The following is an 11,061-nucleotide window of genomic DNA, read 5'->3' on the forward strand; positions in this document are numbered from 1 at the left end:
AATTTATTTTTTTATTGAAATATAGTTGATTTACAATGTTGTGTTAATTTCTGCTGCACAGCAAAGTGACTCAGTTATACGCATATATATACATTATTTTTTTTAATATTCTTTTCCACTACGGTTTATCCCAGGACGTTGAATGTAGTTCCCTGTGCTATAGAGTTGGACATTGTTGTTTATCCATTCTATATGTAATAGTTTGCATCCACTAACCCCAGACTCCGAGTCCATCCCTCCCCCACTCAACCTCTCCCTTGGCAACCACAAGTCTGTTCTCTGTGTCTGCGAGTCTCTTTCTGAAAACTAACATTTATTGAGTGCACTATTGACAGAAACAGCAAACTAAAGGAAAGAGCTGTTTTGAGACAGCAGTGGTAGAGATAATTGATTTGGAGGATAAATTTGAGATAATAGAAAAACTAGCCATGAAGTGAATTGGAGACATAGAAATGATGCTGGGGAGAGAAAGGGTGTCAATCAGATTCGGGAGTCGTTTTCATAGAGGTGCAAGGTGAGTCAGGGGGTTCTGAAGTCATAGGAAAATGTGATCTTTAGAATGTAGACGCTCCCCAACTTAGAAACGAGGTGCTCCAGAAAAACATGTTTGAATTCCAGGAGGCTTTGTCCCCTAGAGGCAAACACATAAATGTTGGTTGGAGTTCCACACATGTCCACAAATGCCTAAATTACTCATAATTTGGTTAAAATATTGGGGGAGGGGGGAGAAAAAGAAAAGGTGATATTTAGAAGGGAGGCACTTTAGGACCTCAATTAAGAAATTGTTTTTTCAGAAATAGACTTACAAACATAGACATAGAAAACAAACTTAATGGTTACCAAAGGGGAAAGGGGGAGGAGGGATAAACTAGGAGTTTGGGTTAGCAAATACAAACTACTATATATAAAATAGATAAACAAAATAAACAACAAGGTCCTACTGTATAGCACAGGGAACTATATTCAATATCTTGTAGTAACCAATAATGGAAAAGAATCTGAGAAAGAGTGTATGTGTACACACACACACACACACACACACACACACACACACACACTCTTTGCTGTGTACTAGAAATATAACATTGGAAATCAACTATACTTCAACTTAGAAAAAAAGAAATCGTTTTTTAAATTAGAAAATATTTGAAATATGCAGAGTAGTACAGAGAACGATGTAATACACACCTTGTACCTACCTCTCAGATATTTCAAATGTCAGTCTTTTGATATATTTGCTTCAGGTTCGTTTTTTACATTTTCTCCTAAAGAAAAACCAAACACAGATAAAACTGAGATCATCTTCACTCCCTCTCTCCTTCCCTGGAGGTAAGTACTATTCTCCTATTGCTCTGTGGCCCTTCTAATTATTTTTGTACTCTTATGACATAGGGAGAGAGACAAAAATATTATGTTAGATGTTTTAAGTTATTTATATACATGATGTAATAACATACATGTTCTTTTGCAATTTTCATTTCATTCAATATTCATATTATGTTTTAGAAAATCATCCATAATTATATATAATTATGGGTATATATATGACTCATATATATGAATTATGTACAATTATATATAATAATGGAACACATTCATTTAACTTCTATGTAGTCTGCCATTATAATGACTATGTCATGAATTATTTATCCATTTTTTCTAGTTTTAACTATTATAAACAATGCTGTAATGAACATCGAAGTATGTGTTCGAAGTATATGTTGTGCACTTGCCCTAGACTTTCTAAGGGATATATATGGAGAAGTAGAAGCCTAGGTTGTAGGATATAAACATTTCTAGCAGATATTGCCAAATTGCTTTCTAAATATATGTATTAAACTCTATTCCTCCACTAATACTTGGTATTGCCAGACTTTAAAATGTTTGCTCATCTAATGGCATAAATTGGTGTCTTGTTTTGTAATTTGCATTTTTCTGGTCACCAGTGAGTGTGGGCATTGGTTATTCAAGCTTCCCCTTCTAGGAATGGAATTGCTTGTTCTAATTTATGCCCTTTTTTTCTATGAGGTTGATGTTTTTTTAAAACTGATTTGTAATTCTTTATATATTTTGGATAGGAATCATTTGTCAGATGCATGTGTTCTAAATATCTTCTCCAGTGTAGGTCTTGTCTTTTAACACTATTCACAGTGCCTTTATTTTATTTTTTTTTATTATGAAAACATCCAATCATCCACAAAAGCTGAAAGAACAGACTCAACCATTAACAACGCTTTGTGTCACTCATCTTATCTCTTTTTTCTTTCTTATATTTCTGCTAACATATTTTATAGCAAACCCCAGATGGTATGTCGTTTCACTGCTATGTCCTGCTATGTAAGCATCTATACCACTATGGACATTTTCTTACGTTGTCGTCATGCCATGATGATACCTATCAAAATTAGCAATTATTCCTTCATATCACCTAATATATGATGATTTTGGATACATGGAAGTTTTTAATTGGGCCTCATTTTTTTGTTTTTTGTTTGTTTAATTTTTGGCTGTGCTGGGTTTTCATTGCTGCGCATGGGTTTTCTCTAGTTGCGGCGAGCGGGGGCTACTCTTCGTTGTGGTGCGCAGGCTTCTCATTGCGGTGGCTTCTCTTGTTGAGGAGCATGGGCTCTAGGCGCGTGGGCTCAGTAGTTGTGGCTCACGGGCTCTAGAGCACAGGCTCAGCAGCATTGGCACACAGGCTTAGTTGCTCCGCGGCATGTGGGATCTTCCCAGACCAGGGCTTGAACCTGTGTCCCCTGCATTGGCAGGCGGATTCTTAACCACTGGACCGCCAGGGAAGTCCCTGGGCCTCAATTTTTCTACTGCAAGACACAGATGTAACATTGCCTGGCCTGGGGTTATGATAGCTGTACTTCCTATGTGAGGACGACCCACGGGGTGTTCCATGATGACCGACGGCAGGTCCTTCTTCAAGAAGCAGGCAGGCCTTTGCACACCTTGGGGAGACATGAGACACCGTCAGTCTGTACTCTGACAGCTGCTCACAAAGCCTATGATGACTTGAGCCACTATCTCTGACACCTCTGTTAGAAAACAGCCATCAGCCTCAGAGAAGGTGGTCTTCCTGCTGCTGGTATTTCCCGATGCTGCCTTGTGAGGCCAGTGCGAGTTCACACATAAATTCTTCATATCCCTGAGGGAAGAGGGGCGTCAGAGAAACCCAACTAGAGTCAGGATGGTTTGGGGGATGAGCTGGGTTAATTCCTCTGCCATGTTCTCAGAATAAAGAAAACAGATGTTTACTGGGCAAAGAAAGGGCTTGAATACAAATACTAGAACAGTGTGTTCTGTGAATCCCTTTACTCAGAGAAAAAGAGTATGGATTTCTCTCTATACTGCTCAACATGGCAAAAGACCCTGAGTTACTGGAATTAATGGGAAGACTGGAGCAGCTCTGGATAAGACACCAGTGAGGTAATGTCTGGTTTTTGTTAAATATCCCAAATAGATTACTCACTCTTGCTAGATAAAAGGTAAAGACACAGTCGTGTATAAACACAAACCCTGCTGAAAACAGGGCCCCTGTTGGTTCCTGGGCTGGGGATCCCCTAGGCTGCCCCGAAGACCAGTGACCTTGGCATCACAGGTAAACCTGTCGTCACAAGAAAACCAGTCAGCTCTGTGATCTTGGCACAGAAACTCTTATTTGCTAGGACCCCAGACCACCAGTGAGAGCAGGGATACCCATATCAGATGAAGCCAGAAAGAAGGGCCATGTGAAAGGTCCTTTCTCTTTGTCTTCAGGAGAAGACCTAGTCAGGCCCAGAAGGCTCCACTCAGCTCCTCTGACTCTCTGGGAGCAATTCCCAGAGAATTTTGTGCCTGGAGCAATTCCTTCCATTTAAAGCACTTTACAGTTTACAAAGAATTTCCTGATTGATCCTCACAAGATAAGCAGTTTACAATGAGGCCCCATAGGTTAAGTGATAGGTTAAGGGACTGGGCCGAACCTCCAACCCAGAATGTGGACACCAAGCTCAGGGGTGCTTTCCTCCATCCACCGAGAGGGTTGGATAACCGTCTCCTAGGCAGTCCCTGTTGACCTTACAGTGTGGGGTTGTCAGAGGCCTGGGAGAGGCTTAGAAGAGAGCAAGGGATCACTTTCCGGTTCCTGGGGTTCAGCCCAGGCATTCCTTCATGTCACCGCATCACCCCCCAGCATCCTGCCATCTCTCTCGTCTCCACCCAAGGCCACAGGCTGCCATGCAGAGAACAGACCAGCTGCCCAGTGCTGGGCTCCGAGGCAGAGCTTCTGTTCTGGAAAGAGACTAATGGAGTGCCAGGGAAGTGGACCGATTTCCCCAAGGATTCTTGCCTCAGCCAAGTCATCCCACACACTCTCTGTGGTAGGGTCCTTGAGATTTCATTTCACAACTTCCTGGCGGATACCAGGGCAGCGGATGGTAATCCCGTTAGAGTTGGCCAGCCTCCCAAACAGGCGGGAATCCTGCTGCATCTGCTGCAGACTTCCTCCTCCCTCACACGGCTGCCAGGCCAGCCGGGGCCATAATCTTGGTGGCAAGCTCTGAAACCTCGCCAAGAAGTCTCTCCAGGACACTTGAAGGCAGCTCACGGTAATGAGCAGACAGTGAGGCTGCCGCGCTCCCCGCACTACCACCCCCCAATCCGGCCTTTCCCCTCAGTCAAAGGATGTGAATGCCCCCCACCCACCTCCGTTAACAAGCTCGTGCTTTGTGCAGAGCCTGCCTTACAGAAGCCCTGCGGCACAGACAAGCTCCTAGGAGCCTGAAGCTCCTCCAGGACCCGGAGGGACCGGTCTGCACAGGGGAATGTGCGTCCTCAACCCATCTCATCATATCATCCAGGAAACTTCACCTCTGAGCAGCCCAGACCTTCTCACGAGGCTTCTTACTGCTCCCAGATCCTCCTTCTGAAGAAATCACCAGCCTCCCGTGGGGTCACAAGGCTTTAGTAACCAGGAACTAAACAGCATGGAAATGTGATGAATCGCATGGAGGCAAAACAGGACCACAGCAGTACCTGCTGTTATCAAAGCCAGATCAAAGTGCTGCCTGCTTGGTCGTCTTTCAGTTACCCAGGCTATTGGTGGGTATGAGGTGGGGTAGGCGGTGGTAGAGAGAAAATCACAATTTTTAAAATAAACACATTTAAAATATGTTATTTATCTCAATCTTAGAATGAAACTGTCTGATACATAGTAGATTCAAATATTCGGAATAAAACTGTCTGGTACGTAGTAGATTCAAATGTTGGCTTTTCTGAGGTTGGAAGGGAAGATATGATTATCCCCACTCTACAAAGAAACAAACCAAGGCCATAATTACTCAAGATTAAAAATATATATATATATATATATATATATATATATATTACACTAACAGTGAAATATCAGGAAGGGAAAGTAAAAAAAAAAAAAAATCATTGGCTTCCCTGGTGGCGCAGTGGTTGAGAGTCTGCCTGCCAATGCAGGGGACACGGGTTCGAGCCCTGGTCTGGGAGGATCCCACATGCCGCGGAGCAACTAGGCCCGTGAGCCACAATTACTGAGCCTGCGCGTCCGGAGCCTGTGCTCCGCAACAAGAGAGGCCGTGATAGTGAGAGGCACGCGCACCGCGATGAAGAGTGGCCCCCACTTGCCACAATTAGAGAAAGCCCTCATACAGAAACGAAAACCCAACACAGCCATAAATAAATAAATAAAATAAAATAAAAAATTTAAAAAAAAATCATGTTTAATATCACATAAAAAAATTCCTTGGTTGGGAATAAACCTAACCAAGGAGGTGAAAGACTTATACGCTGAGAACTATAAAACATTGATAAAGGAGATCGAAGATGATTCAAGGAAATGGAAAGATATCCCATGCTCTTGGATTGGATGAATTAATATAGTTAAAATGGCCATACTACCCAAAGCAATCTACAGATTTAATGTGATCCCTATCAAATTACCTATGACATTTTCCACAGCTTAGAATAAATAATCCTAAAATCTCTATGGAAGCACAGAAGACCCAGAATTGCCACAGCAATCCTGAGGAAAAGGAACAAAGCTGGAGGCATAACCCTTCCAGACTTCAGACAATAATACAAAGCTACAGTAATCAAAACACTGGGGTGTTGGCACAGAAACAGACATATAGATCAATGGAACAGAATAGAGAGCCCAGAAATAAACCCACACACCTAGGATCAATTAATCTTTGACAAAGGAGGCAAGAATATACAATGGAGAAAAGACAGTCTCTTCAGCAACGGGTGTTGGGAAAGCTGGACAGCTGCATGTAAATCAATGAATTTAGGACACTCCCTCACACCATAGACAAAAATAAACTCAAAATGGCTTAAAGACTTAAATATGACATGACACCATAAAACTCCTAGATGAAAACATAGGCAAAACATTCTCTGACACAAATTGTAGCAGTATTTTCTTAGGTCAGTCTCCCAAGGCAATAGAAATAAAAGCAAAGAGAAACAAATGGAACCTAATCAAACTTAAAACATTTTGCACAGCAAAGGAAACCATAAACAAAAACAAAAAGACAACCTACTACTAGGAGAAAATATTTGCAAATGATGCGACTGACAATTTGGGCTTAATTTCCAAAATACACAAACAGCTCATACAATTCAATAACAGAAGAACAAAAAACCCAACCAAAAAACGGGCAGAAGACCTAAATAGACATTTCTCCAAAGAAGACATACAGATGGCCAACAGGCACATGAAAAGATGCTCAACATTGCTAATTATTAGAGAAAAGCAAATCAAAACTACAATGAGGTACCACCTTGCACTGGTCAGAATGGCCATCATCAAAAAGTCTACAAATAATAAATGCTGGAGAGAGTGTGGAGAAAAGGGAACCCTCCTACACTGTCGGTGGAATGTAAATTGGTGCAGCCACTATGGAAAACAGCCTGGAGGTTACTTAAAAAACTAAAAATAGAGTTACCATATGATCCTGCAATCCCACACCTGGGCACATATGCAGAAAAGACGAAAGCTCTAATTCGAAAAGACACATGCACCCCAATGTTCATAGCAGCACTATTTACAACAGCCAAGACATGGAAGCAGTCTAACTGTCCATTGACAGATGAATGGATAAAGAAGATGTGGTATATATATATACACACACACACATATACACATACAGTGGAATATTACTCAGCCACAAAAAAGAATGAAATAATGCCACTTGCAGCAACAGGGATGGACCTAGAGAATATCATACTAAGTGAAGTAAGTCAGACAGAGAAAGACAAATATTACATGCTGTCACTTATATGTGGAATCTAAAAAATAGTCAAATGAACTTATTTACAAAACAGAAACAGACTCACAATGAGAAAACGAACTTATGGTTATCCAAGGGGAAGGGGGGGAGGGATAAACTGGGAGTATGGGATTAACAGATGCACATGAGCATATATACAATAGATAAACAACAAGGATTTACTGTATAGCCCAGGGAACTATATTCAATATCTTGTAAGAAAATATAATGGAAAAGAATCAAGGAAAAAAAGAATACATATATACATATATGTATGTATAACTGAATCGCTTTGCTGTACACCTGAAACTAACACAATATTATAAATCAACTACACTTACATTTAAAATAAAGTATATATATGCTAGTGGTCCCTAGACTCAAAAGACCTTTCCTGGCTGCCCATGTCCAGATCCCAGAATCCTGGGGTATATACCTTACCTCTTCCTTCCTCTTAAGCCCTTCATCCAATTAGTCCTCTTGAGGCTACAGCTTTAACCTATCTCAGATGTGTACCACCCTCACTATTCCTGGCACAGTTCTAAGCACTTTAAATCTAGTAACTAATTTATCCTCATAAAACACTAAAGTAGGTATCATTATTATTCTCATTCTACCGATGAGGAAACTGGTGCACATAGTGGTGAAATAATTTGTCCAAAGTCACATGCTTCTTCTAAGTGGGAGAGCAGGAACCTGAGCCAGGTGGTCTGGCTCCTGAGTCTGGGCTCTTGACCACTGTGTTACATCAGCTCTCACTCACTTTGTTCTCAGTGCCTGCCTATCTCAGACATTAGTCATTAAGTCCCTTGAAGGCAAGGATCATCTTTTTATCCTTATCCCCGAGCCCTAAGAACAATGTCTGGCATACAGTACTTGCTCAATAACTGTCTACTGTATAAACGGTCAGTAACTGGGAAGGAGGGAAGCTGGAGAAAGGCCATCCTGTTTAAACCTAAACTCTCTGAGCTCAAATTGGTCATGAATTCCTTCCTCTGCTTTTATCCAAGATATTAAATGGCCACATAAACAGGTCATTGATCCCACTGAGTCCACTTCTGATGAACTTTGAGGAAGCAGCCCTCCCAGGGGCAACACCAGAACCCAAGGACCCGATGCAGAGCTCCCGGGGCACCCTGCCTGAGGTCTGACTTCAATCTCCCAGGACTGCACTTCTGGGTCTGGGCTTAGAATCAATAGGCTCCCCACAAAAACTGGAAATCCTACTCGCAGGTTCTATGCTGATGTGCTGAATTGGAATCAAATGGCGAGGACTTCCCAGAACGTTCGAGTGAATCAGCTGCTCAGTTTGGGACGAATCCAGAACATGTGCCCATGAAGGGTAGCACGTTGCAAATTGAGATCTAACATGAGCCATCTGGTCTGGAGAAACGGCCAACTGGAGGGATGGGGGCCTGGAAACCTCCCAGAGAGCAAACTTATCTGGGGGAAATGATGAGTCAGCTCTGCCCAGAAACAAAAGGCTTCCATAAAGCCCTTTGCAATAAGCCCCACAGCGTCTCTTCTTGGAGGCGTCAGAGTTGGGCAAATCCATCTAAAGGTTACCTTTGGATTCAAGGTTCTAAGATGCCTGGTCCCGGGCTCAGCATGGACCTGGGTACCATAAACCTGCATTGCCGTGTTGGGGGCAGCATGGGGTGCAGAGAATCATTTCACAGCCAGACAGATGTGCCAGGCAAGACTTGACAGGAAGTAGTGGACTGGCCGGGGACCAGCATTTTCCCTTAAAATCAAGACAGCTTAGCCTTGATCCTGGAGGACAACTTTCTTCTGTGTCTTCTCCCAGCCATAGTCGCTGCTGCCTATAAAAAAGTAAAAAGCAAACCAATTACCAGGTCTAATTATCTCCCTTCTTTCTCCTCTTGGCAGCAGCTGCCAAGGTTCTTGCCAAAGCTCTGCTTCACCAGCACCCTGATCCAAAAAGCCCCGCGTTAGCGAGAGAAGGCTTTGCCAGCGCAGAGCAGCTGTAAGGCTTCCCAACACCAAGACAGCGTGCAGGAGTTCAGCGCAGGAGCTTCAAAGCAGCTCTCTCCCAGGAGACCCCTTGGCCTCCGCATCCGGACAGAAAAGAAGTAGTGGCGCCGGCCACCTGGAACTGCACCAGAAAATGATGCAGTGGCCACCAGCAGCCACTTGCCCTGACTGCCCACCCACCCCAGGAAGCGAGGAGGCTTTTTAAAGGCCTGTTTGTGCTGGTAGTGGGAGCTGCCAGGTAAGGGTGAGCTTCACGGCCATTTCCGTCCAGGCTTGCTTAGAGCTGAGCCCGAGCCCCCCAGCTGAGCTTAGCGGGGAGGTGGGCCAGGGGCTCTCAAGGGGACACTGGGAAACCCTCCAGGCACCACGCCAGTGCCTGTGCGCACCTCCTTGCACTTCCAAAGTAGCTGTCCTGCCTCTGCCCCGTGTTTCGAGGCTCTCTTTGACTCTTGCCGTAGTGAGCCAGCCTCTGAAACCCCAGTCGCCTCGGGGCCCTGGCCTTGTGGGAGCCACCAGGAGGCCATCTACTCAGCCTCCAATGTTGCAGCCTCGGGGGAAGAAGGACCAGGTGCAGTTCGAGAGGGGGTTATGAAACCTGAGAAGAAGCTGGAGTGGCTTTGGGCTGGTGCTTTGAGAACAGGCAGGTATTGTGTGGTTGGGTACAGAGGGGGTATAGAATACCCATACAAACACATACAAACACCATCCCAGCCTTGAGCGGGGAGGGAGCAAGGGCCTTCCAGGAGCCTGGGTGATCTCCAACCAGAATGGAAGAAGGAAGGCTGTGTTCATGAGGAGGTTGGTGACCCACACCCAGAAGAAAGTAGGCCCAGACGCCAAGACGGACATGTTTCCCAGCCCTCACCCCAATGCACACAACAATTCCATAGATCTCAGAACATATGCCTGAGACACCTCTGGGGATACGGAAATTCCATCGGTCAGTGATCAAAGAATGTTTTCCTAAAATCCTTTGGTGGGCATTAGTTTCTCCACATGTCATCATGCTGGCTATCAGCAAATAATTACTGTCTGTGTGGTCAAAGGTCAGTGCCTGCCCTCCCAGCCCCTGCATCCTGAAGACAGACTGCAAAGGGCAGCAAAGCTTAGCTGGATCTTGAGCAACCAGACACAGCTGGCTTGCAACTGGTCAAACACAGGAGACACAGGACACCTCACCTTTGTGCTGAAGTCAAAGCTTTGCATGTTTTACCATTTTTCTCTTTCACAGTGGCTGGAAGGCTGGGAAAGGTGAGAAGGGAATAAGAGCAGGAGAGAAATTGGGTGAGAGCACAATGGCGTGTGGAGAGAGTGATAGCAGAGTGAGAGGTAGTGGGCCTGGGGGAGGGAGCTGTGGGAGGGCGGCTCCCAGGTCTGAGTGGGGAAGGAGATGGGCAGACACCTAATCAGTCATTGTTTCCCCTGAGGCTGGGCTTATCTTCTCCATCTGTCCTCCCACAGTCAGACAGTGCTCCGGACTTGGTAGGTTTCCCTTTCTCCCTTTACTTACTGTGATGAAGGCTGTAGTTATCAATGTCCTGGTTCCTGCAGCCCCAGGCGGCCACACGAAGATCCCAGGTCAGTCCCTCACCCTGTGGCCTCTAAAAAAGATAAAATCCAGGCAGAGGGAGTGGGAGGACCTTCCTCACCGTGCTTCCAGTCATCAGTGGCCACTCCAATGCCCTCTTTCCCAACTGGTCATCTCTGCCGCTAAGGTCACCGTATTCTGAGTACCCCAGCCTCCCCCTGGAGAAGGGCTGCACCTGCTCCTTAAAAGTTT

At 44.5% G+C, this 11,061-nt stretch overlaps 1 long non-coding RNA gene across 2 annotated transcripts; it reads left to right on the plus strand.

The window, feature by feature from the left end:
- The first annotated feature begins 1,261 nt into the window (after window positions 1-1,261).
- On the plus strand, window positions 1,262-9,305 carry LOC309644653. 2 transcript variants are annotated; one of them, XR_014254539.1, is made up of 3 exons: window positions 1,262-3,435; window positions 4,848-5,088; window positions 9,177-9,305. It is a non-coding gene; the product is annotated as an uncharacterized lncRNA (long non-coding RNA). The 2 variants fall into 2 exon arrangements; XR_014254540.1 differs by lacking the exon at window positions 9,177-9,305 and having other exon boundaries at window positions 1,262-1,329; window positions 3,329-3,435; window positions 4,848-5,419.
- Window positions 9,306-11,061: the final 1,756 nt, after the last annotated feature.

This window comes from Balaenoptera physalus (assembly GCF_965194825.1).
Source record: "Balaenoptera physalus genome assembly, chromosome: 1".
NCBI classification, from domain to species: Eukaryota; Metazoa; Chordata; class Mammalia; order Artiodactyla; family Balaenopteridae; genus Balaenoptera; species Balaenoptera physalus.